The following is a 24,923-nucleotide window of genomic DNA, read 5'->3' as shown; positions in this document are numbered from 1 at the left end:
AATAAATAAATAAATAAATAAATAAATAAATAAATAAATAAAAGTCTTAGGGGCGCCTGGGTGGCTCAGTCCGTTAAGCGGCCGACTTCGGCTCAGGTCATGATCTCTTGGTCAGTGAGTTCAAGCCCCGCATCGGGCTCTGTGCTGACCGCTCAGAGCCTGGAGCCTGTTTCAGATTCTGTGTCTCCCTCTCTCTGACCCTCCCCTGTTAATGCTCTGTCTCTGTCTCAAAAATAAATAAATGTTAAAAAAATTTTTGAAAAAAATGAAAAAAAAAATAAAAGTCTTAAAAAACAAATGAAGATTCAAGAGAAACTGATAAATACTGAAAATAGATCAGATACTCAAAAACAAGAGAAATTTCCAGAAATAGGAAAAGTTTGAAACTCTGTATTGAAAGAAACAGGCCTGAGAAAAGCAAATATGAAAACACAGCCTGGTATGAATTACTAGAACTTTACTGAACTTTAATTTTAAATGCGGAAAAAAAAATCCTCCTTTGGGCATCTAAGCCAGATACAGGCCAACTTTTTCTTATAGAACCATGCAGTAAATGTTTTAGGCTTGCAGATCACAGGGTATAAGTTAAATGAAACTCAAATATCAGTGTCTGGAACCATGCTCATTGGTTTCAATATTGTCTATGGCAGTGTTTAGCAAAAGCATCCAAAGACAATATGTAAGTAAATGAGCATGGCTGTGTACAATAAAACTGTGTTTACACAGGCAGTCAGCCCACGGGCAACAGTTTGCATATCCCCGATCTAGACATGTACTAAGTGACTTTATAATGGAAAAAAAAAAATTAAACTACTCTCAATTTTTCAACAGCAACACTTCATGCCAGACAAAAAATGGAGTTACATATTTAAAATAAAATAATCAAGAAAAGACCATGTAAGTAAACCAAGGATTTTATATCCAACAAAAATAACAAGAATAATGGCCACCAACTATTGTCAATGAGCAAAAACTCTGGGAATACTGTGGCCTTCCTAAAAAAATCTAACAGAGCATTTGAGAAAACCAAACTGAGTACAGATATTGCATTAGAACTGATGGTGAATATCAAACATACAACATGGAGTTAGTTACTCATACAGCAAAAACCAAAATGAAGGTTAAAAGGAAGACAGTAGAGTGTGTATATTCTCTGACAATGTAAACATACTTAACTATTTAAAATTTAAAAGTGAGGGATGAGGGCAGCTGTCTCAGTCAGTTAAGCGACCACCTTCGGCTCAGGTCATGATCTCACAGTTCCTCAGTTCAAGCCCTGCATCAGGCTCTGTGCTGGAGCCTGCTTCGGATTCTGTGTGTCCCTCTCCCTCTGCCCCTCTCCCACTCACATTCTGTCTCTTTCTCAAAAATAAATAAACATCAAAGAAAAAAAAATTTTAAGTAAGGGATGAATGTGAAGAACAGAGCAAAAAGTGCATATACGGCTTCAAAAATCATGCATACGGTAATAGCACTGGCATGGCTATTGTGAGTCTGTCATGAGATAAAATTATTTAGATTTCTAATTCCAGGTCTATCATCTACTGGGTCCTCAGAAACCTAGAACAGTATAGAACAAGAAGACAGATATAGAGGAAGTTAAATCCCCGGAATTCTGACTATGTCCAGCTTAAGAGGTGAATAAATCTCCACAAAAAGCAACCATTCAGTTAGACAAAATAACAAAAACCACCACTTCAGTACTCTAGAAATAAACCAAAGGCATATAACAATCTAAGAATCCTTATAAAACTGCTCAACTTTGGGTAAGAACGTTAGGAGTCCGTGTCATTCTTGTCTGGGACTGCTCTACTCCCCTACTCCCTACTCCACCTGCAAGCTCAGATGGTTTGTCAGGCTGAGAGGAATGTCAACTTTGAGGTCACCATAAAAAGAGACTGATGGTTTATAGCAGTCGGACAATGACCACACTCAATGGTATCATCAGTATAAGTGACATTTCTGGTATAAGTAATAATTTCTGTAGCAGGTGAACTAGGAGGCCAACAGCTCTAATAGCCTGCAGATGCAGGGGTTGTTGCGCCAACCACATTCCTGGCTGAGGCAGCACACATGCACAACAGGGACTAAAGAGGGCCAAGCAAGCTATCCACATACTGAATCCTGCACATCAGAATTTCTTTTTAATTTTTAAAATGTTTGATAATTGAAAAAAATGATTTTTTTTTTTAATTTAAGGGGGGAGAGGGGCAGCGGGAGAGAGGGAGAGAGAATCTTAAGCAGACTCCATGCTCAGTGTGGAGCCCAATGTGGGGCTCAATCCCATAACCCTGGGATGCAGGACCTCAGTCAAAATCAAGAGTTGGACACTCAACTGACCGAGCTACCCAGGTGCCCCAAAAGTAAAAATGACTTTAAACTGTAGTCATGACAGGTAAAATCAAATGTTTTAATTATATTTATAGGCTACCTCTAGTTCCCATTTGGTTAAATGCCTATGCATGCCCTTTCCTCATTTAAAAAAAAATTTTTTTTTTAATTTTCCTTCTTGACATTTATTTATTTTTGAGAGACAGAGCAAGAGCAGGGGAGGGGCAGAGAGAGAGGGAAACACAATATCCAAAGCAGGCTCCAGGCCCTGGGCTGGCCGCACAGAGCCCAACACAGGGCTCAAAACCATGAACTGTGAGATCATGACCTTAGCCGAAGTCAGATGCCTAACCAACTGAGCCACCCAGGCGCCCCTTCCTTGTTTTTTTGTCTTTGTTTTTAAGAATTAAAATACTGGGGCACCTGGGTGGCACAACTGGTTAAGTGTCGACTCTCGGCTCAGATGATCTCATAGTTTGTGAGTTCGAGCCCCACCCACAACAGGCTCTGCACTGATGGCACAGAAACTGCTTTGGATTCTCTCTCCTCTTGCTCTCTGCCCTTCCCCCACTTGTGCACGAGCATGTATGCTCTCTCTCTCTCTCAAATAAATAATAATAATAATAATAATCATAAAGAATCAAAGTACTGAAGTTGAAAAGAACTCTAGTTCAACCTCCCCAACCAAAGCAGAAATCTTTCAGATAGTTTTTCTGTTTAAAGGTAACCTATATTGTGCTCAAATAACTTAAGGAGACATGAAGCTCAATACTTCCTAATGCAAGTATTTCAAAATGTTAAATGAGTTCTAAACAAAAAGACCTTTTAAAGTGAGCCGAATAAAACCTGCAAATATATAACATCAATTCCCTTATTTAATAAAAAAGTTCTTTTCTTTTTTAAGTTTATTTTAAGAAAGAGAGCACATGCGCTAGTGCACACAAGCAGGGGAGGGGCAGAGAAGGGAGAAAGAATCCCAAGCAGGCTAAATGTTGTCAGCACAGAGCCTGATGCAGGGCTCAAACCCACAACCCATGAGATCACGACCTGAGCCAAAATCAAGAGTGAGACACTTAACCAACTGAGCCACCCAGGCGCCCCAATATGCAGAATTTCTAAAAAGAATTTAACTCTTGCAATTTGGTTAAGCATTAATTTTCCTTGTTTTAAACCCAAAGCTTGAATATTTTTTTCATTTTAATACTTAAAAACAAATATTATATAACTTTTTTAGTTTGCCAATTATGGCTTAATTTAGAAAAGTTAGGTATTTACATGATTTGTTCCAACTCCAATATAATGGAACTATATTTACTTCAAAAACAATTTGTATTTCCAAGGATCTCAATAAATATTTGCTAATTTAATCTCTTCGCATTTCTTGCAGATTACTAAAATCCTAAAATAAAGGCTCAAATGTCTATGCTTACCTGAATATTGAAACATAATTCAAACAAGCACACTACCAAAACACTGCCTAAAAAAGTACTGTGTTGGTTTTCTAGTAAGTTTCCTGTGTGCTCCAGAAAACCAATCCTTAACCTATCCTTTTCAAAAATAAAGTTCCTATCTAACTACATGTATCTGAACATGGAAAAGGTTAAAGTGATATATTAACCAATAGCTTTCCTTTATTAACTGCTCCGTCCAAGGCACTGTCCTAAGTGGTTTTTAATACATTGTTTCACTTAATCTTTCAACATCATAAAGTAGTATCCATTACTTCCATCTTATGATGGAAGAAAATGAGGTGGAAAACACAGCAGAAGTGTTTTAAGGAACAATTTCCAGGTAATTTCAATAAAAATAACTGGCAATGTAAAAATGGTATATTTATCGCCAACAAAAAACTAATTAAAAAGCTACTAAAAATTCTAATTTCCCATTACCCTCTAAAGTTTGTTTTTACTTCTGCTCTTTTCTAAATACATAGTCATTCACAAGTGATTTTCCCGCTGAATGAACCCCTGTCTATACAAAGCCTTAAAATAGGGTTAACTTACAAACAGCTGTGTTTACAAACTGGCAGTTGGGAGCTCAAAATACAACTTCTCATAGAAATAGTGTTACAAATGCGGGTTACAGTTCCAGGGCAGCTCCTATGGCATACTTTTACCCATAATATAATTGGATAGAAAAAATCTAGACTCTAAACCATTATATCAACCGTGTGGAAAACTATATTCCCTATTTCTACACCAAGCCTATCTGTACTCATATTAAAACCATGTCTCTAGTGCTGGGAAAACTGGATATCCAAAAGCAAAAAATGAAGTTGGACCCTTACCTTACACCATATATAAAAACAAACCCAAAACGGATCAAAGACCTTAAGAGCTAAAACTATACAACTCTTAGAAGAAAACATAGGGAGAAAGCTCATGACATTGGGTTTGACAATAATTTCTTGGATATGACACAAAAGGACAGGCCACAAAAGGAAAAAGAAAAGATAAACCGGACTACACTTAAGTTAAAAACTTTTCTGCAATAAAGGACACTATCAGGGCACCTGGGTGGCTCAGTTGGTTAAGTGTCCGACTTCGGCTCAGATCATGACTTCATGTTTCTTGAGTTCGAGCCCTGTCCAGGCTCTGTACTGATAGTCTGGAGCCTGCAGCCTGCTTCAGATTCTGTGTCTCCCTCTCTCTCTGCTCCTCCCCCACTCGTGCTCTATCTCTGTCTCTCAAAAAGGAATAAACGTTAAAAAAATTTTAAAAAAAGAATGAAATTTTGCCATTTGCAACTACATGGATGAAACTAGAGGGTATTATGCTAAGCGAAATTAGAGAAATATCATATGACTTCACTCGTATGAGGACTTTAAGATACAAAACAGATGAACATAGGGGAAGGGAAGCAAAAATAATATAAAAACAGGGAGGGGGACAAAACATATGAGACTCTTAAATATGGAGAACAAATAGACGGTTACTGGAGGGGTTGTGGGAGGGGGGAATGGGCTAAATGGGTAAGAGACATTAAGGAATCTATTCCTGAAATCATTGTGGCACTGTATGCTAACTAACTTGGATGTAAATTTTTAAAAAAAAATCAATAAAGAGAAAGGAAAAAAAAAATCTGTGCTTGTTAGCCTGGTGTTGTTCTGGTGTAGTCACAATGTAGGATAGGCCCTGTGTATCTGGGCATCAGGAGTGGGGCTCTGTCAGTGATTGCCTCTCAGTGCCAAATTAGGCTTGCAGCTTTTCAGGTCTTGTTTGGAGAGTTCCCTGAGCCTTGCCTTAAGGGTAGGAGATCTCTGAAGACAGTAGTATTAAGATCTCTCTGCCCCAAACTGTTTCCTGCCCCACCCATTAGTGGTAGACGGGTTTTTCTTAGACTTTACCCTCCTCCTTAATCATGTCTTCACTTATGCCCTGAAGGTTACTGGACCTGCCCTTCCCCTGGCTTTAAAATTTTCTTTCCTTGGGGGAAAAAGATCTGGTTGAGGCTTTGGTATTTTTTTCCCAGGTACAAGCTGCTCCCCTCTTTAGCTCTGCACCGCAGAGGAAGGTTCTTTCTACTCATGTGTTCCCATACTGTGAGCACCCGGTGGAAGTCTGTGGCAAAGATACACTTCCATTGTGTCTATAGCTTCCAGGAATACTACATGCTGTGCTAGCCTACTTTGCCTTAATTTTAAGGAGTTTATTAACAATTTTACATGATTTTTTTTTATGTTTTTATGGCTCTTCCCTTGCTCTGCCATAGGTGAGCCAGTGCTTATATCCTGTCTCTCTTAGGAAAGGCTTTCCTTTTCTTGGATATTTGTTTGGTTGCCCTAAGTCCTCAGCTCTCTGATAGGTTCAAGAGAAGTTCAAATTTGTAGTTTATCCCATTTTTTTAATTGTTGTTAGGCTTGTAGAAGCATTTTTTTTCCAGCTTTCTGTTGTGTAGGCAGAACCCAATTAATGTATAAAAGTGGATCTTTAGGTAAAACTCTACAATTAGAGGAGCTTTCCTTTCTGATCTAGAGCTGCAATTTGTAATTCCATGACTTGTTTGTGCTCAGGTTGCTTGGGAAAAACTCCCTTGCCTTTTCCTTGGTTTAGACCAAAGGAAAGGGTTCAAATTGGCCAGGCTGATAGTAAAGAGAATAATTCCCCAATGGGTCCTAGATTTTCTCCTTTTTGGTTTTTGTTTTGTTATTGTTGGAGACCCAATTAGGGTGGACATTCAAGGCCTGGGCAGAGTGGAAAGTGCCCTAAAATTGGGCAGGCAGACAAGGTGGGTAAGGGCTGGCCCCTGCATGCCGAGGGGAGTACCAGAAAGGTGGTCCAGGCAGGCAGGTCTATCAGGGGACCTGTAGGCCAGCCCTTGAAAAGGTATCTAAGCCAGGTGGTGAATGCCTAGGTCAGAGCCTCACCCAGGGAGGCAGGGTTAGGGCTGGTTAGGGTTTTCTAGAGTCTACAGACTGGCATTGCTAGGGGCCTCTCTGAGCTGCTGCTGGAACTCACAGTGTGTCTGCTGGTTGGAGTCTCCTGGAAGTGGGTGTGGAGGTGGTTGTTCTTCACCAGGTGGTCAAGACAGGAGTTGATCTGGTCCAACATGGAGTCGATGGTAGCATATTCTGCCTCCCTGAAGTCATCATCTTCACCTTCCACCCTTGCCTCCACTGGCATGCCCAGGTCCCTGTTGGGGCCCAACATTGTGGGCCTGGGTGCCCCAAGGGCTGTGCGATGATGGAAGATGCTGGAATGCAGCGATCATGCACCCACAGCCAGCACAGGGTGGAAGGTGGAGGCACCGGATGAAATGCAGGACCAGAAGAGCAGATTTTTTTCCTCTTTCCTAAACATTGTGGTTCTCCCAAAACTATCTTATGGTTAGGCCTTCCTCTATGGTTTTTGTTATCTTTTCCCCAAACCTCTCTTTATCTCAATCCTACTTATCGTTCCATCCCAATTCCTGTTATGAAAGGTCTGGAAAAACCAGATTTACACAAAGTACACAAGTACATAGGTACATAAGGTACTTAATTTGAGTAGGTATAAGTGAAATCATATAATATTTGTCCCTTCATGACTGATTTATTTTCCTTAGTGTAATGTCAAGTTTCATCCATGTTGTAGCATATTATAGAACTTCCTTCTTCTTTAGGGCTGAATGACATTTCATTGTATATTTCTACCACATTTTGTTTATACACTCTTCTGTCAATAGACACTTATGCTTCCACCTTTTGGCTGTTGTGGATAATGGTGCTGTGAATATGGCTATGTAAATATCTGTTTGTGTTCCTGCTTTCAGTTCTTTAGAACTACCTAGAAGAATTGCTAGATCATATGGTAATTCTATGTTTAAATTTTTAAGGAACTGTCAACAGTATTTTCCACAGTGGCTGCACCATTTTGCATTCTTATCGGCAGTGCACCAAGGGTTCCAGTTTCTTCATATCCCTGATGACAAGTCTTATTTTCTGTTTTTTGATAATGGCTATCATAGTGGTGTGAAGAGGTACCTCACTGTGGTTTTGGTCTGCATTTTACTAACGATTAGTGATGTTGAGCATTATTTGATGTGATTTTTTGTATATCTTCTTTGGAGAAATGTCTTTTACCTGTTTTTGAACTGGGTTGTTCGATTTTTTTTGTTGTTGCAGGAATTTTAAAATATATTTTGAATATTAAACCCATATGAGATATATGACTTGCACATATTTTCTCTCATTCCACAGGTCGCCTTTTCACTGTTGATAGTATCCTTTTTTTAATTTATTTTTTATTAAAAAAAATTTTTAATGCTTAGTTTTGAGAAAGAGAAGGTGCAGGGGGAGGGGCAAAGAGAGAAGGGAGACACAGAATCTGAAGCAGGTCCCAGGCTCTGAGCTGTCAGCACAGAGCCTGATGCGGGGCTTGAGCCCACTGACCGTAAGATCATGACCTGAACTGAAGTCGGATGCTTAACCGAGCCTCCCAGGTGACCCAAGATTTCATTCTTTTTGATTGCCAAGTAATACTCCATTACACACACACACACACACACACACACACACATATATATACATATGCATATATACACACACATATACACACATATCTTGATCCATTCATCCATCAGTGGACATGTGGGGTCTTTCCATAATTTGGCTATTGTTGATAGTGCTGCTATAAACATTGGCGTACATGTGTCCCTTCGAAAGAGCACACCTAACAAGCACAGATTAACACAACTGTAATCTACCACTGGAAGAGAGGAGAATCTACAAAGGAACACAAACAGGTGCACAAGGAAAGCCAAAAACTGCAAGTCATCAGGAAAACTGAGAAATACTTTCTCATGCCTCAATTTCTAGCTTAAGCACAAATAACACTAGAGAAGTTTGCAATTAATGGTGCACTTAAAATATTCTTCACAAAGAAAAAAAAATTCTTTTGTTACAACAAAACTGAAACTTAGATCAACTGGACTCCCTACACTAAAAATCCAGGTACACAATTTTCCAGGTATATATACTATCTACTCAGTCTTTAACTGTTGTGTTCATGATATCTAGCATTTGATAAAATATTGAAAGACACACAAAAAAGAAGAAAATTCAACCCACTGTCAAGACAAAGCATTCAACAGAAACAAAAATCAATGAAGTCAAAAACAGAAAACTCAATGAAACCAAAAGTTGATTTAGAAAAGATCAGTAAATTGATAAGCCTCTAGTAAGACTGAGGGGAAAAAAGGAAGACACAAATTACAAACATCTGGAATGAAAAGTGAAATCCCTACACATCCCACAGACATTATATGAACAATAATGGAATATAACAACTTTATGCCCATATATTCAACAATTTACATGAAATGGTCAAACTCCTCAAAAACTGAGCCACCAAAGCTCACACAAGAATAGGTAACCTGATCAGTCCTACATCTATTTTTAAAAATTGAAATTGTAGGAAAAGCCTCCAACACAGGGGTCCAGATGACTTCACTGGAAAATCGTAGCAAACATTTAAAACAAAACATTAAAACAGAAGCGCCGGGGTGGCTCAGTCACTTAAGTGTCCAACTCCTGATTTCCGCTCAGGTCATGATCTCACAGTTCATGATCCTCTCTCTCCCTCTCTCTCTGCCTCTCTCCCTCTCTCTCTGCCTCTCTCCCTCTCGTGCATGCACATGCACGCTCTCTCTCAAAATATATAAACTTGAAAAAAAAAGAAATCATTTAAAACAAAAACAAAACACCAAATCCACACAAACTTTTAGAAAATAGAAGGGAACACACTTCCCAACTCATTTTATGAGGTCAGCACTACCCTAATAACAACTGGGCCAAGTACAGGTCAGAAATTGCCTATACAACATCTGCAATAATCTAATACTATCACTTAAAATATAAAGGAAAAATTTTAAACATGCATATACTTCCTCTTCTTGGTAATTCTACTTATGTTAGAATTTAACATATCCTCTAGGTTCTCTAGGAGCTCCATTACTAGATAAGCCCTTTTCTGTTATCAATAGAACAGAATAAAACAAGTAAAGACTGGGAAATGAGTACACTAGGGAAATGGATCTAATGAATGAAAATGATACAATTTAGTTAGATTACATCATAAAACAAACCTAACAATGGGGGCAATGACATTTTTAAGCCTACGAACTCATGACATTACAAGGGGGGAAGTATATACTGTAAAACATTTCAACTTTTTTCAACATTTAAACCAGACCTCATTTCAGGAATAGAAAGAGCTGACTGCTCAGCAATCTAAAACTGGGCAATGAAGTTTGCTTTCTATTTACCTGCAGGCCAACTAAAAGGATTGGGAAAGTAGTGGAGGGTGGGGAGAAAATCTCTTTCAAATGCTCATTATCAACTGCGAAATTAATTCTGCTAGTTTCTCTACCACCTCTAAATTTCAGACTCACATCTAACAGCCTTCTCATCACTTTCACTTGGCACCTCAAATTCAACTTACCCCAAAATGAACTCTTTCTCACCCACATTCCCATCCCACCGTCACACCCAAACCTACTCTTCCTACTGTATTATTTCCTACTATATTCTTTTTTTTTTAAGTTTATTAATTTAAGCAATTTCTTTACCCAATATGGGGCTCAAACTCACAACCCCAAGATCAAGAACCACACACTCTACCGAGTGACCCTGCCAGCCGCTCCTCTTATTATCTTCTTGATCATGTTCCCACCGTCTACCCCATCAACCAAACCAGAAACCACCCTACATATCCTAGTCATTCCTCCTTGTTCCCTACAATCAACACACCCTGATGACTTCACCTCTAAAACAGTTCTTAGTCTTGTCCCCTTTAAATCCATCCTCCCCACTCCACAAATCTGCCTGTTCCTTCTCATTAACTGCCTTCAAAATAAAGACTAGACTCTACTAGTCATGTATAAAACCCTACATGATCTAAGTCTTTTTTCATTGCTATTTGCTGCCTCTCTCTTTGCACTCCAATAATAATAGTTTCCTGCCCACACTATGCTGTATCTACTTCTGCTTTTCTCTTTACCTCAAACATTCTTTTCTTTCAACTAATTCTTATCTTCATCACTGAAAGCTCAGCCCAAGTATCTTGCACCCCAGTAAGTTAAATAACCGCCTCCACATCCCCAAGTTGATGTAAACCTATATTATCTGTATCTAAGCTCTTAACAAATCCTACTGAAATAATTTATATCTTTAACTGCACTAGACTGTAAGAGTCTTGAAGGCAGAAATCTAATCTGTAACAATAACCTGACACATAAGATAACTCAATCTATGTTGAACTGAACCATAAATTTTTCTCATTTTCCTCAGAGACCAGAGATTAGAAAATGGGAAAAAACTATGTCACTGAAACACAAACAACCCTCACTGCAGCAATCAATTCTTGCTCACAAAAAGGGGCCTATAAATAAAACTAAAAATGTTCCTTCCTCATGAGATTTCCTTCCTCTTCACAAAATCCCTGATTCCAAGCAATATCTGAAGCAAACAATTATGGTTACAGATTATCTTGTGCTAACAAGATTATAATAATGCTACAAGCATAAACTCAGTTAATAATTTGCTAATGAGGTCTTGAGTGCACAAATTTCTATCAAAACAACAAAATAGCACACTGCATATAAAGGATTCTTAACGAATTTTCTAGGACCACCCTGATGTACATCCTTTAAACAAGTATTTGCTGAATGAAGCAGAGAAGAGGGAAACAAAAGTGAGTAATAAGTAAAGACAACTGTAAAAAGATTACAAATCAAACTTTAAAGGAAACAAAGTCTGGGTTTTCACATTAAAATTTAGATACATATAAATTGTAAGTTGGCTATATAAAGAATATACGCATACAAGGTTCCAGAGTAGCCTCCTGAGGGAGTTATTTAAGAAATAACAGGGAGGTACCAGTCCTGAATCTATCATTAGTTAGCGGAGACACTGATCAGACACTGATTAAGTCATGCAAGCATTCTAGCATTTCATTTCCTCAACAGCAGAAATTACTGGACATTAGATCTGTGCATTTCACTACATGTAAATTTTACCTTAAAAAAAAAAAGTGCCAAAATGGGAAATGAGTCATTAATTAAGCTGAGCTGTTTTCATCCTATCACATACAACTCATCCCACAGCACCCTAATTAAGAATTTAAGACAAACACTTACTACATGTTAAAAAGTCTTCAGAATGGCTCATCATTAATAAAACAAAGACTTTACTGGACTAGATGGCCCTTTGGTCTCCTCTAGCTCTAGATTTCTATGAGTTTGTTAATTTATACTATTACAAATAGTATCACTACTGGATTTATATTAAAATTTGTATTAATGAGAAAAAAAGCTAAAAATCACTGCCTTCATTAATACCAAATGACATTCCCAAAAGTGTCAGCATCTGTTTTTCCTATCTATATTTCTAGCCTGACTAATCTGAAATCAACAACTTCAGGTACTGCAACTGTCCACTTTAATCTCCACGACTTCCCTAAGCCTTCATTAAATGACTTCAGAGAAGGAAGAGATTTCTCTGTCCCTCCCACTTACCATCTAATAAAAGTTAAAAGTCAACTAGGGCAGAAGAACTTAGTAGAGGAGTATTACATAAGCATCAATTCCAATACAAGAAGAGTTTTCATCAAATCCTTCTCCAAAAAGTGTGGTCATTTTGGGGTTATTACTATTTTTGATATATGACTTTGTCTTTTTTTACTAGCTAACATTATAAGATTCTTCAGAAGCTACTAAACATAATAAACTTATAATCAAAAGCATTTGTCAAAATATAGGGAATATACCAAAAAACCCCAGCAGATGAGGTTCTTTCCTTGCAAAATTTTCTTCGATGAACAACAATGAAGAATGCTTTTTCTAAATCTATGATCAATTATTTTTCTCTAGAGAAACAAAATATGTGGATTGTTAAATTGATGACTATAACACTATGAAAATATGAACTCTGATTTTTTAAAGAGTGCATTATTCAGTTTGTTAATCACTGAAAATACTTATTAAGGCACAACCATTCAGATATAAAGTTTTAAAATACTACTAGCAGTACCCCAACTTAAAACCTTTTTATGTCTTCAGTAGAAATAACATTAGGACAAAATCAGTATTTGTTATGGACAGAATGAGGTAGTATGTCCTGCTGAGGGCATTTTTGTATTTCTTTAACCTAAGCTTTAATAGAACAATAATTTGAAGACTTTTAATTTTAACTACCTTCAATAAATATAATTTAAACATCTTGTAAAAAGAGCATTTTACTACATGGTATGAAAGAAATTCTTATCAATAACACTTTATAACACAAGGTGTTAGCAAACATATAATTTATGAATTCATAAGAACTGAGTACCATAATACTCATGAGAAACTTTTCTTTTTCCTCAAAAAGCACATACGATACTTGTCACTCCAGTCTATTATTTTTCATCATATTACTATCCTTTCTAAAATATGTGTGTGGGTCTGTGTGTGTGTGTGTGTGTGTGTGTGTATTCCAGCATTTTTGTTTTTTAATTTGCTGGGTCACCTGTATACATACAAGTTACAATGTACTTTTTAAACACATTAACAAAGAAACTTGACGATAAAAGAAGTGAACTTACACTTAGCAGAATTTTCCTAAAAGTGCTTTTATTTTAGTTGTCACTGAAACTGGGCAAGAGGATAGATACAACTACTTATTTATACTCTTTGATTAAACTTCTATTTATTTAAAGAAAATTAATTTTATGGGCACCTGGGTGGCTCAGTCAGCTAAGCGTTTGACTTAAGCTCAGGTCATGATCTCATGGTTTCTGAGTTCAAGCCTCGCAATGGGCTCTGGGCTCTGTGCTGTCAGCGCAAAGCCTGTTTTGGATCCTCTGTCTCCCTTTCTCTCTCTGCCCCTCCCCTACTTGCACTCTCTCAAAAATAAACAAACATTTAAAAAAAAGAAAATTAATTTTACATTAACCTACTCAGGCCAGTAGAAATCTGAAACCTGTAGAAAACATTAACTTATAGGAATAAAAAGCTAATGAGATTGACAAGAAGGAAAAATAGTTATTAACTAAAAATCTTTAAAATTATGTAGTAAACACCAAGGTCTTTGCCCAAAATAAATTTACAGTATCTGAAATAATCCCTACTATTCTTACACTACCTACCAAGAAAAAATTAGTCATTTTGATTGAGATAAACTAAAGACAGAATTTACGAAGTGTGAAATTTTTTTTTTTTTTTTTTAAGTAAACTCTACCTCCAACATGGGGCTTGAACTCACAACCCCAAGATCAAGAGTCACATGCTGTATGGACCGAGGCAGCCAGGAGCCCCAAGTGAATTTCTATTTAAATTACTAGTCGGGGCACCTGGCTGACTCAGTGCGTAGAACATGCAACTCTTGATCTTGGAGTTTTGAGCTCAAGCCCCACAGTGGGTACAGAGATTAATTTAAAATAAAATCCTTTAAATAAATAAATAAATAAATAAATAAATAAATAAATAAATAAATAGTCAAAGACTAGGTATAGTCATAATTCTCTTACAGAAGTACACTCTTGTTTGCTATGACTAAAAAACTAAAATGGCATACTCCCAATAAGGAAAAAGTGCATTAGTTTTGAAATGTGATTGTGAATATTTTTCAAATAATTTTTATCAGTACCTCAGAAAATTAAAGGACTGTATAATTAATTATCTTATTTAACAAAAAATACTAAAGCAGGTACTTTTAAGATCAGTGAGAGGTTAATCACTTTCAACTCAACAGGATAATCATACATATTTGGGGACTACCAGGAAGAAAGTAATTATTCCTAAAACAAATAATCATAGTTTTTCTCAACTAAAAAGATACTTATGTGTTCTGGATATTTTTCTTTAACAAATATACTCCACTTTTAATAAAGTGTACTTTTAAATTCCTACTTAAAAATTACTTTAACTGGTCAACATAAGGAATTTAAAATACCAAGTTATGCTGCTAATGGAGTGTTAATCTTTCCCTTTCTTGGGAAGCCTGGGTCAATCCATTAAGTGACCAACTCTTGGTTTCAGCTGAGGTCATGATCTCAAAGTTTGTCAGTTCTGGCGCCACATCAGGCTCTGCGCTATCACTGCAGAGCCTGCTTGGGATTCTCTCTCTCCCTTTCTCTCTGCCCCCTCACATCTCTCTCTCTCAAAATAAATAAATAAAAACTTAAAATCTTCCCCTTACCTACTTTTAACAACATGTCTGCTTTTTAACTTCCCAAACAATTTATTTTCTTTTTTTTTTAAATTTTTTAAAAAATGTTTTTATTTATTTTTGAAGGAGAGAGAGCATGAGCGGGGGAGGAGCAGAGAGAGAGGGAGACACAGAATTCAAAGCAGGCTCCAGGATCTAAGCTGTCAGCACAGAGCCCGACACGGGGCTCGAACTCAGGAACTGTGAGATCATGACCCAAGCCAAAGTCAGACACTCAACTGACTGAGCCACCCAGGCGCCCCTCAAACAATTTCTTAATATATAAGTATTCAGTCCACAGAAAAATATTCTTCCTAAACTATATATGCAACTACTACTAAATATTAATCTCAATTATTCCTGAAGTATTCAGGTGTCTTCTAATAGTACAGTTTTATGTTTCTTTAATCAAGGTAGTAAACACATTTTCCTGTTCTAAAATTATTATAGCTATTATGAAAACCTGATTGCTAGAACCTCAAGTCAAAGTACAGCTGATGATTTATGTTTAATCTAGACATACTTCCTTTCCTACAGTCTCTTTAAATTAATACAGGAGACTTTATGAATACCATAAAATATGGGATCCAAAATATACTCAACTGGCCTATTGTGACCTTATAATAAAATTAAAAGACTTATTATGTAAAAATTTTATACTATTTTTTTTTTCAATGGCATATTAGTGTTTCCCTTTACTCTTCTAAAAATACCATACTAACTGAGGGAAACTGGCCAAACCTTTAAGTCATATTTGTCCTTACAGTTCTCCCATTCTTTGGACCACACTTAGTCTCACAGTTCTACCATTCTTTGGACCACCCTTAGTCTCACCCCTCATTACTGTCAGATTCACAAGATTCCTTAAGGACCCCAAGAAACCCAAGTTTCTCATTGTGACTCGACCCCCACCATATCTTTCTCTGCTAGACAGTCAGTGCTCCTATGTCACACCTCTCCTGATCAATCAGCACATAAAAGCTTACTTCTACATTTTAGCACTGCCTCTGAACCCTCACCTGTTTGTGGTATCAGCAAGTTTATCTGATAAACTAATACGAGATAATATTGCCAATAAAAGACAATAGTTTAAAGTTTATCTTCCAAAGAATTTGTGATTTTAAACATCATTTTAAAAAGAATTTCAGAGGGGCACCTGGATGGCTCAATTGGTTAAGTGTCTGACTCTTGGTTTTGGCTCAGGTCATGATTTCACAGTTTGTGAGATTGAGCCCTGCTTTGGGCTCTGCTCTGACTGTGCAGAGCTTGCCTGGGATTCTCTCTCACCCTCTCTCTCTGCCCCTTCCCTGCTCCCACATGCATTCCCACAGGCTCTCTCTCTCAAAATAAATAAATAAACATTTAAAAAGAATTTCATAATACACGAGAGACACAAAATTAGGCACTAACAATTCTCAAATTATACTACACAGTAAACCATCTAGTCTACCTATTTGTAATGTAGAACCAATTACAATTTAATACAGTTTAAACTGAAAATTAGGGGCCCCCGGGTGGTTCACTCAGTTAAGCAGCTAACTCTTGATTTCAGCTCAGGTCATGATCTCACAGTTTGTGAGTTCAAGTCCCACATCGGCTGTGTGTTGACAGCCTGGAGCCTATTTGGGATTCTCTGTTTCCCTCTCTTTACCCATTCCAGCTCGCATGCTTTCTCTCTCTCAAAAATAAACAAACATTAAAAGAAAAAAAAAAAAAAAAAAAGATGACCCGAAGTTTAATGTAGTCATACAACCAGTAGTGAATATAGATCTGGCTTAGATAGGTGCCTCACAAATGTCAAGTAAGTAAAAACTAAAACTGTTAATTGTATGGTTTTATCATAAGCTCCATATCTGTTAAATCTTCTCATCTTCTTTTCATGTATCTAAGTGTTTCTCTCTTTTTTTTAATGTTTACTTATTTTTTTGAGAGAAAGAGAAAGAGAGAGAGAGAGAGAGAGAGCATGAGCAGGGGAGGGGCAGAGAGAGAAGGAGATACAGAATCCCAAGAAGGCTCCAGGCTCTGAGCTGTCAGCACAGAGCCCAACACAGGACTTGAACCCATGGACAGCGAGGCAAAGTCAGATGCTCAACTGACTGAGCCACCCAGGGGCCCCAAATCTTCTCATCTTCAAAGTATAGCAAATGACCCCCCATAGCTAATCCAGTTAAAAATGGTCAGGTAACTTTTTTTTTTTAAGTAATCTCTATCTACCCCCAACATGAGGCTAGAACTCAGGATCCCAAGATCAAGTCACATGTTTTACTAAATGAGTCAGAAAGGCACCTCTAAAATGGTTAGGTAACTTTTTAACCTACCCAGAATAATTATCTTAGTACACCATACATGAGGTCTCTCAGAACATTTGACACTTCTGACTTAAAGTGTCTTTTCTACTTTATGCTTTTCACAACAACCTGGTAAATTACAAATAAAATTGCAGACTGTCTACTTCAAATTCTGACAAATCACTTTGTTCTTTATTGCTTTAACCCAAAGTACATTCTCCTATGACTGAAATAATTTAATACCATTTCATTCAATCTGCAATTAATTTTACAGTTACAAGTCTAGAGCCTAGTACATCTTTCTAAACAACAATTTAGAAACCAGAATTGTATGGATTTTCTTCTATAATAATCTTGTGAAGAAACCTCTTGACCAGAAATCTCAAACATAGAATAGATAAATTTGGGAGAGAGAAAACACCCCCACTTCTTAATTTCTTAACAGTGGAAAAGAATAAATTACTAGCTCAAATGAAATTCCCAAGAGACACTATGTAGAATGGAATATTATAAGACACACCAATCCTATTCAGTTTTTCTATACAATCCTATTTGGAATTTCTATATAGCTACAAGAATACAGAGATTTTTACACTTATAGCTTTTACATCCTTATAGCTTTTACATCCTTTCAAGCCGTACTGAGAAGAGTATGAAAAGAGCACAAATACTGAATGAATGTAGAATTTAAACAATTTGAGAGATTTCTTGAAGACAAAATCTACATACAATGCTCACCCAGCCATCTGAAAGCCAAATTTTATTAAAAACATTAATGCTTTATAAACTATCCAAAAAGGTCATTAAAACAGAGATGAAGCCTACACGAGTCCAATTATTTTACATTCTTTTAAACACATAATGGCCCTATTTTTTGAAACAAATAGGTTCAGCAAGCATCCACTATGCCCTCACCTCCACTTCCCATTCCCTTTTGGTCCTAGAAGACAAGTATGAGGTTCAATTCAATCCTAAAAGACTGCTTCACATAAGAGCTACTTTTGCCTTGACTTTCTTTATGACCTTGGAGGGAATCTACCAAATGACAACTATAATGATGTTGGTGTATTCTTGTTTATCACTGAAATTTAACCCTAATATGCTAACATTAATGAAGTCTTCTAAACTGAACCTAGAGAACTGAAAACCTGTGAATCAAAATATCGACTGATATGCATTATGAACCACGTTTTAAAACCTTAATCTGACTAGTAAGGGGGAAAAAAGTACCAAGGCCGCAAATTCAACAAAACTGAAAAATAAATTCTGAAAAACACCAACAGTGTCATTATTACTTCTCTTTATGGAAAACTGGTCTGCAACGCAAAAAAAAAAAAAAAAAAACCGGGGGGGGGGGGGGGGGGGGAGATAAAATTAGCTTCAACTAAACGTTTCCTTGCTTTTACAAAGATAACAGCTGGACAACAAAGGAAAATTTAAAACTTGGCAAAGAATGGGGTGACTATGTAAAAAAATCTACAATCTGACAATTACTAAGATAAACCTATCACTCAAGTTACTAATTTGTATACCCATCTTGGGCAGTAATCATGGTACCATTTTATTAGCACTAGAAAGATAAATCCTTGCCTTGGAGGAACATTTAGTAAGTACATTTCATTTCAAGATCTTAGGGCAGTTTACGAGCAGTATCTCTTTAGGCTTCCCTAAGGTACTCTAAAGTGCTTAACATCATTCACACATCCAGCCACCACTAGGGTGAGAAGTAAATAAACACGATTTACTTATGCAATTATTTACCACAGAATTCTAGTCAAGAATGCAAAAGTAAACATTCATATAGTTATTTAATCCCCAAAGAAAGCGTAGAATACGACGGGCGATAAGATTCACCCTTAATTGACCACTACAGAAACCACAGGCCTTCCACATGGGCTGTCCTTTACTATCACTCTTGATTCGAAAAAGTAACAATGTCAACTCAACATTTTAACAGTACAGAAGATAAACAGAACTCAGTGAAATCTCTAATTCCAGATCCTCAAAAAATGTTTATAAAAACTGAGATAGAGCAACGCCCCCCTAAAAGCACCCTACTACAAAGAACGAAATACCGAAAACATGAGGTGGGCCAAGGTTAGAAAAGCTGATCTAACCCAATTACCCGGAGGGACCACAAGGTTTGGGACTAGGAACGTGAGATCGGGGTGGGGGTGGGTAGCAAAGTGAAATCTAACCCCAGAAATCACAACACAGGCCGCAGCCTAGAAGCTGAAGCTGGCGGGAAGTGAGCTCCCTTTCTGTTCCCAGGGGAAAGTCCAGAGAAGAGCGGCTCCACACCGCGCACTCATAAGGCGCCAATAGTGCATGCCTACCAAGGCGCCGGAGCCGCTGGAGAACCCGGTTGAGAAGGGGAGGAGACCTCGGCAGACGGCCCTGGAAGAGGAGGAGGACTAAGGTTGGAAGCAGCGGCAGTGTCTGGACGAGGGGGATTACCTAACTGTGACGACAGGAAAGTGTCCTCAGGCTCCGGCGATGGTCCCGACTGCGCAATGTGTGGTGTCTTTCCCGCTTAGCCCGCAGCAGCAACAGAACCAGCTCCTTCAGCCAGTCGCCATTTCCCGCCTACCGACCTGCTGCACCGCACGGACAGAGACCCGGATGGAAAGCGGCCTCTCCGCGCAGGCGCCTTGACTTTCTCCTCCCCCTCCCGCCACAATTCCGCGAGGTGGGAGGGAAGGAATGCGGGCGGCCTCAGAGTCAAAAAAAAAAAAAAAAAATCCAGCTTTTACTTCCGTAAAGAGCGTTGGAGTTCCTGCCGCCGGAAGAAACTCACAAGCCTGATTCCTGACACAAAATGAACGCAGGCCCTTAGGACCGAATGGAGGAACAAGGACAAAACCTATCAGGATACGCCAGGACCTGGGGGATATTTGTACTTTAAGGGCCTCCGTAGCTGGCAGTGTAGTGATTGCAGGGGGAGTAGGGAGTAAAGCGTTGGGAGTGAAGAGGCGGGGACCCGAAGGACGGTTTTTCCTCCCGCTGCTAACGGAACTGCTTAGGCAGAGCTGGGAGGGGGAGCGCGCCCTCACCGTGGAGGCGGGGCTTAGGAACGCGTCGCTCACCCTGGCGGCTAGGGTTAGTAACCCGGGCGCGCCTTGTGGGTGGAGCCAAATGGGATGGGGTGGGACTAACGCCTTGGCGCGCTGGAGGTGGTAGTGTGTGTAGAGCGCTGCCCCAGGCCATGTTGAGACGAATCCTTCATCTTTCCAGGGATTCCGGTGGCCCTTGAAGGTCCTCTTTTCAGCTCTCTGCCTAGAGAGCATAACAGTTGCTTGTGATTCTGTCACACAAGCCCACGCCATTCGACTCCACGCGAACTCGGCTGTGGTTTTGCCGAGAAGTCAGATCATTCAGACAAATGAGTTCCTACCTGCTTGCCTGGGTCTAAGGACTGTCAGCCTAATGGAGTGAAAATGTATCAATTCGAGCATCTAGCCCTAGTGAACTATCAAAAAACCAAGACTAATGGTTGGAAGAGCATTATCTGTTTACTAAAGCTCTGGGCCACTCACATTATTCAAGCAAGAAATATTTATTGAAAAAACACAATGTGTGAAGACCATACTAGAATGCGAGGGATACAAGGTAGACGTGAACCCTGCCTTCTCAGAGTTCACGGTCTGAAGAAGACAGACAAGTAAACAATTTAAATACAATGTGCTAAAATGACCACAAGGAGTTCTTGACAGGCGTACAAACGGGGTGTGGGAAGGCTTTCATGATGACCTGAAGAGTTGATGTTACAAAAGAGTGCCTAGGTAAACAGATGGAAAAAATCCAAAAATGAGATTGTGTTGAGTAGTTAGGGTAGTAGTTCTGTGCGCTGGGGATAGAGGAGTTGAGGGGAAGAAAGTGGAGAGAGATGAGGCTGCGAGGTAAGCAGAGAACCTTTGTGAATCTGGTTGTTTCAAAGTGTGGAGCAGGTGAGTTGTCTCCTGAATGCCTTATATACTGCAGATCTTGCCAGAGCTCAGAGTTCATTTGCACCCGATATCTTCCGATTACAAGAATGCTCTGAATGCGATGTTTACTGACAGCCAGTGGTGTATCAGCGAGCAGAACTGGTATTAGTGCACAAAATAATAGATTCCTGAAAAACTAACTGGAAATCAACAAATAGTTACTGATTATCCAGTGTATATCATGGAAAACCATACAGGTTACACAATTACCCCAACTGATTACCAACATAATTTTTAAATCAAGTAAAAATTGGGAATATTTCTGAAAAAAAAATATCAGTAGTAATAACTACCAGTGTTCGCTCTTCTAAAACTTAAATATGCCATTTACAAAGTGCTTTTATATGCATTTTTATTTTCCCAACAACCCTGTGAATAGGTGATATTAGAGTTCCCCCCCACCCCACCCCTCCACCCCGCAACTCTTCAGCTGAAGACGCTGAAAATTTTTTTTAAGGTAGGAGGAAGGGAGAACAAAGGAAAAAACAGTCACCCTTTCCAAAGAATCCAGTAGTAAGAAATATAATCAGGACTCAAGCAAGCTGTCCTTCTGTTCATTATACCACATCCTACTGTCTCCTGTTAAGTTTAGAAAGTTTGCTGGTAGCAAGCCTAAATGCTTTTGCAATTTATTTAACATTTTAACATTTTTTCAGAGGATAACGATTATGTTCTGATTTTAACTTTCATCGTTTACATCTAATAGTTTCTACTAGACTCTCTTCTGCAATATCTAAGTGGATTGTTGTGAAAGTCAAATGAGATTATTTATTCATTTATAAATGACAGTTCGTAATGTCATTAAGCTTCAGTAAAAACTTTGTCCAAGATTTTAGAATAAAATAAGGGTTTCAAAATATGAATTTAAAAAAAGTCAGGAATATTTATACACAAAGCAGTAGCCACAGGAAAAAAACTTAATGCAAAAACTTAGTGGCATGCATGCTTTCTAAACTATACAAAATTATTGCTATCTGAAAATATTAATGAAATAAGGTGTTCACTAAGTAATGTGATAGAAGCATCTTGGATATTTAACAAAATCCTTCAGCAAATCCCTTATTACCTTTTATCTGATATATAAGACATATGCACTTCACAATCCAGTCTTATATTAATTCTATCTCTATGAGATATTTAAAAAAAATTTTTTTTAATGTTTATTTATTTTTGAGACAGAGAGAGACAGTGTGAGCAGGGGAGGAGCAGAGAGAGAGGGAGACACAGAACTCAAAGTAGGCTCCAGGCTCTGTGCTCTCAGCACAGAGCCCAATGCAGGGATCTAACCCACGAACTGCAAGATCATGACCTGAGCCGAAGTTGGATGCTTAACGGACTGAGCCACCCAGGCACCCATCTATGAGGTATTTTTGAATAGGCCTCACGCCGGCATGGAGCCCAATGTGGGACTTGAACTCATGACCCTGAGATCAAGAGCTGAGATCAAGAGTCACACACTTAACGAACCTAGCTACCCAGGTGCCCCTATGAGGCATATTTTTATCACTCTCATACTACAACTTAGAAAGCAATATTCATAATAAACATTGAAATAGTATCAGAACTGCCATTGTACTTTAATATTGCATTCACTTGATGGCAATGATCATCTGAAACTTAACATGGTCAAAACTAAACTCTCAAACCTGTTTCTCTCTTAGTATTCTCCACTGGATAGAATATAATTCTCTTATATTTCATCCAATCCACTGTAAGTGCAATAAATTAAACCTTGAAAGTATATCTTGAATCCAAACACTTACCACCTCAGCTATCTCCCCTAGTTCAAGGACCATCATCTCTGACCTGGAATACTATAAGTCTTCCTGCTCCATTCTTGAACCTCCGTCAATCTTTCCAAAACACAGCCAAGGTGATCATTTTAAACCTCTTTACAAATTTTTCAACACCCTTAAAATAAAATCTAAAGTCTTCACTATAACATGCAAAGCCCTTCATTAACTCACTCTTGGCTACCTCATGACTACATTCCCTACCTCTTGCTATTTGTATTCCCATCCTACTGGCTAATTAACCATTCTCTGAAAAAGTATATTCCTGTATCAAGGACTTTGTTTTTGTTATTTCTCTGCGTCTACTTCTTTTCCCTTAGACCTGTGTTATTCAATAGCCACTAACCACAAGCCATGGGTGGACTGAGCACTTGAAATGTGGTAGTGCAACTGAGGAAATTAATTTTTAACTTTATTTAATTTTAATTAACAAAATTTAAAATTAATACCTGAGTGACTGCTTAACAGAGCTTCCAGCTGGGGTGATGAAATAGTTCTAGAACCAGTTAGTGGTAATGGCTGCACAACATTGTAATGTACTTAATGGCACTGAATTGTACTTTGCATGTAAATGTACCATGGTAGTTTTGCTACAATAAAAAAAAATTGCCCCAGGGCGCCCGGGTGGCTCAGTCGGTTGAGTGTCCGACTTGGGCTCAGGTCATGATCTCGCAGTCTGTGAGTTCGAGCCCCGCATCGGGCTCTGTGCTGATGGCTCAGAGCCTGGAGCCTGCTTGGGATTCTGTATCTCCCTCTCTTTCTGACCCTCCCCCGCTCATGCTCTGTCTCTCTCTCTCTGTCAAAAATAAATAAAACATTAAAAAAAAAAAGAAAAAAAAAGAAATTAAAAAAAAAAATTGCCCCTTGGTATCCCCCAAAGGAGTTGAGCTTGTGTCCACACAAAAATCTACACATGAATGTCTATAGAAACTTTATTCATAATTGCCAAAAGTTGGAAGAATCAAGATGTCCTTCAATGGGGGAATGCATAAACTGCAACATAGTCATACAATGGAGTATTAATCAGCTAAAAAGAAGTGAGCTATCAAGTCATGTAAAGATAAGGGGTAATCTTAAATGAATATTACTAAGTGAAAGAAGCCAATCTGAAAAGGCTATATGCTGTATGATTATAATCATATGACATTCTGGAAAAGATAAAACTATGATGACAGTAAAAAGGTCAGTGGCTGCCAGGGATTTTGGGATAAGGAAAGAGGAACAAGTGGAAAACACGGGATTTTTAAGGCAGTGAAACTGTTCTGCATACTATAACGGTAGATACATGTCATTATACATTTGTCCAAACCCATAGAAGGTACAATACAAAATGTGAATCTTAATGTAAACTGACTTTGGTTGATAATGATGTATACACAGTGTTGGTTTATCAATTTTAACAAATAATTCTACACTGGTGCAGGATGTTGATGGCACGGAAGCTGTGTGTGTGTGTGTGTGTGTGTGTGTGGGATATGCTGGGATTTTCTACTTCCTACTTAATTTAGTTATGAACCTGAAACTGCCCTAAAGAGTGAAGTATATTGAAAAAAATTAATATTTGGTTCAGTTATTATAAAACTTTTAAGTATACTTGGAACATGAGTATGTGAATGTATTAACTCAAATATAAATTTTATGAATGCCAAATACCAAATATTTCCAATGACAACTTAATGTCCATATTGAGATGTGCTGTAAATGTAAAATACACACTAGATTTGAGATTTAGCACAAAAGAAAATATAAAATATCTCTATCTCATTAGTAGTGTTCTATATTGATTACATATTAAAATGGTAATATTTTGGATATATTGGTTAAATATCAAAATTTCACCAGTTTTTTTAAAAATGTAGTT

At 38.0% G+C, this 24,923-nt stretch overlaps 1 protein-coding gene and 1 pseudogene across 4 annotated transcripts in view; both read right to left on the bottom strand.

Moving 5' to 3' along the window:
* The window catches only part of CTDSPL2 (CTD small phosphatase like 2), an 83,950-nt gene extending 64,016 nt beyond the window's left edge, over nucleotides 1-19,934 (bottom strand). Inside the window, exon 1 of one of the 4 annotated variants that reach the window (XM_040492549.1) lies at nucleotides 19,741-19,934. The gene's annotated coding sequence lies outside the window, so the exon portion shown is untranslated. The other 3 variants (XM_040492547.1, XM_040492546.1, XM_040492548.1) reach the window with 3 other exon arrangements.
* On the bottom strand, nucleotides 5,349-7,651 carry LOC121041621 (UPF0184 protein C9orf16-like; annotated as a pseudogene).
* Nucleotides 19,935-24,923: the final 4,989 nt, after the last annotated feature.

The sequence above is a fragment of the Herpailurus yagouaroundi genome, unplaced genomic scaffold (genome assembly GCF_014898765.1).
Source record: "Herpailurus yagouaroundi ecotype Mexico unplaced genomic scaffold, PumYag 184, whole genome shotgun sequence".
Taxonomy (NCBI): Eukaryota; Metazoa; Chordata; class Mammalia; order Carnivora; family Felidae; genus Herpailurus; species Herpailurus yagouaroundi.
The sequence above is the reverse complement of the archived record's forward strand: the minus strand, read 5'-3'. Positions and strand labels throughout refer to the sequence as shown.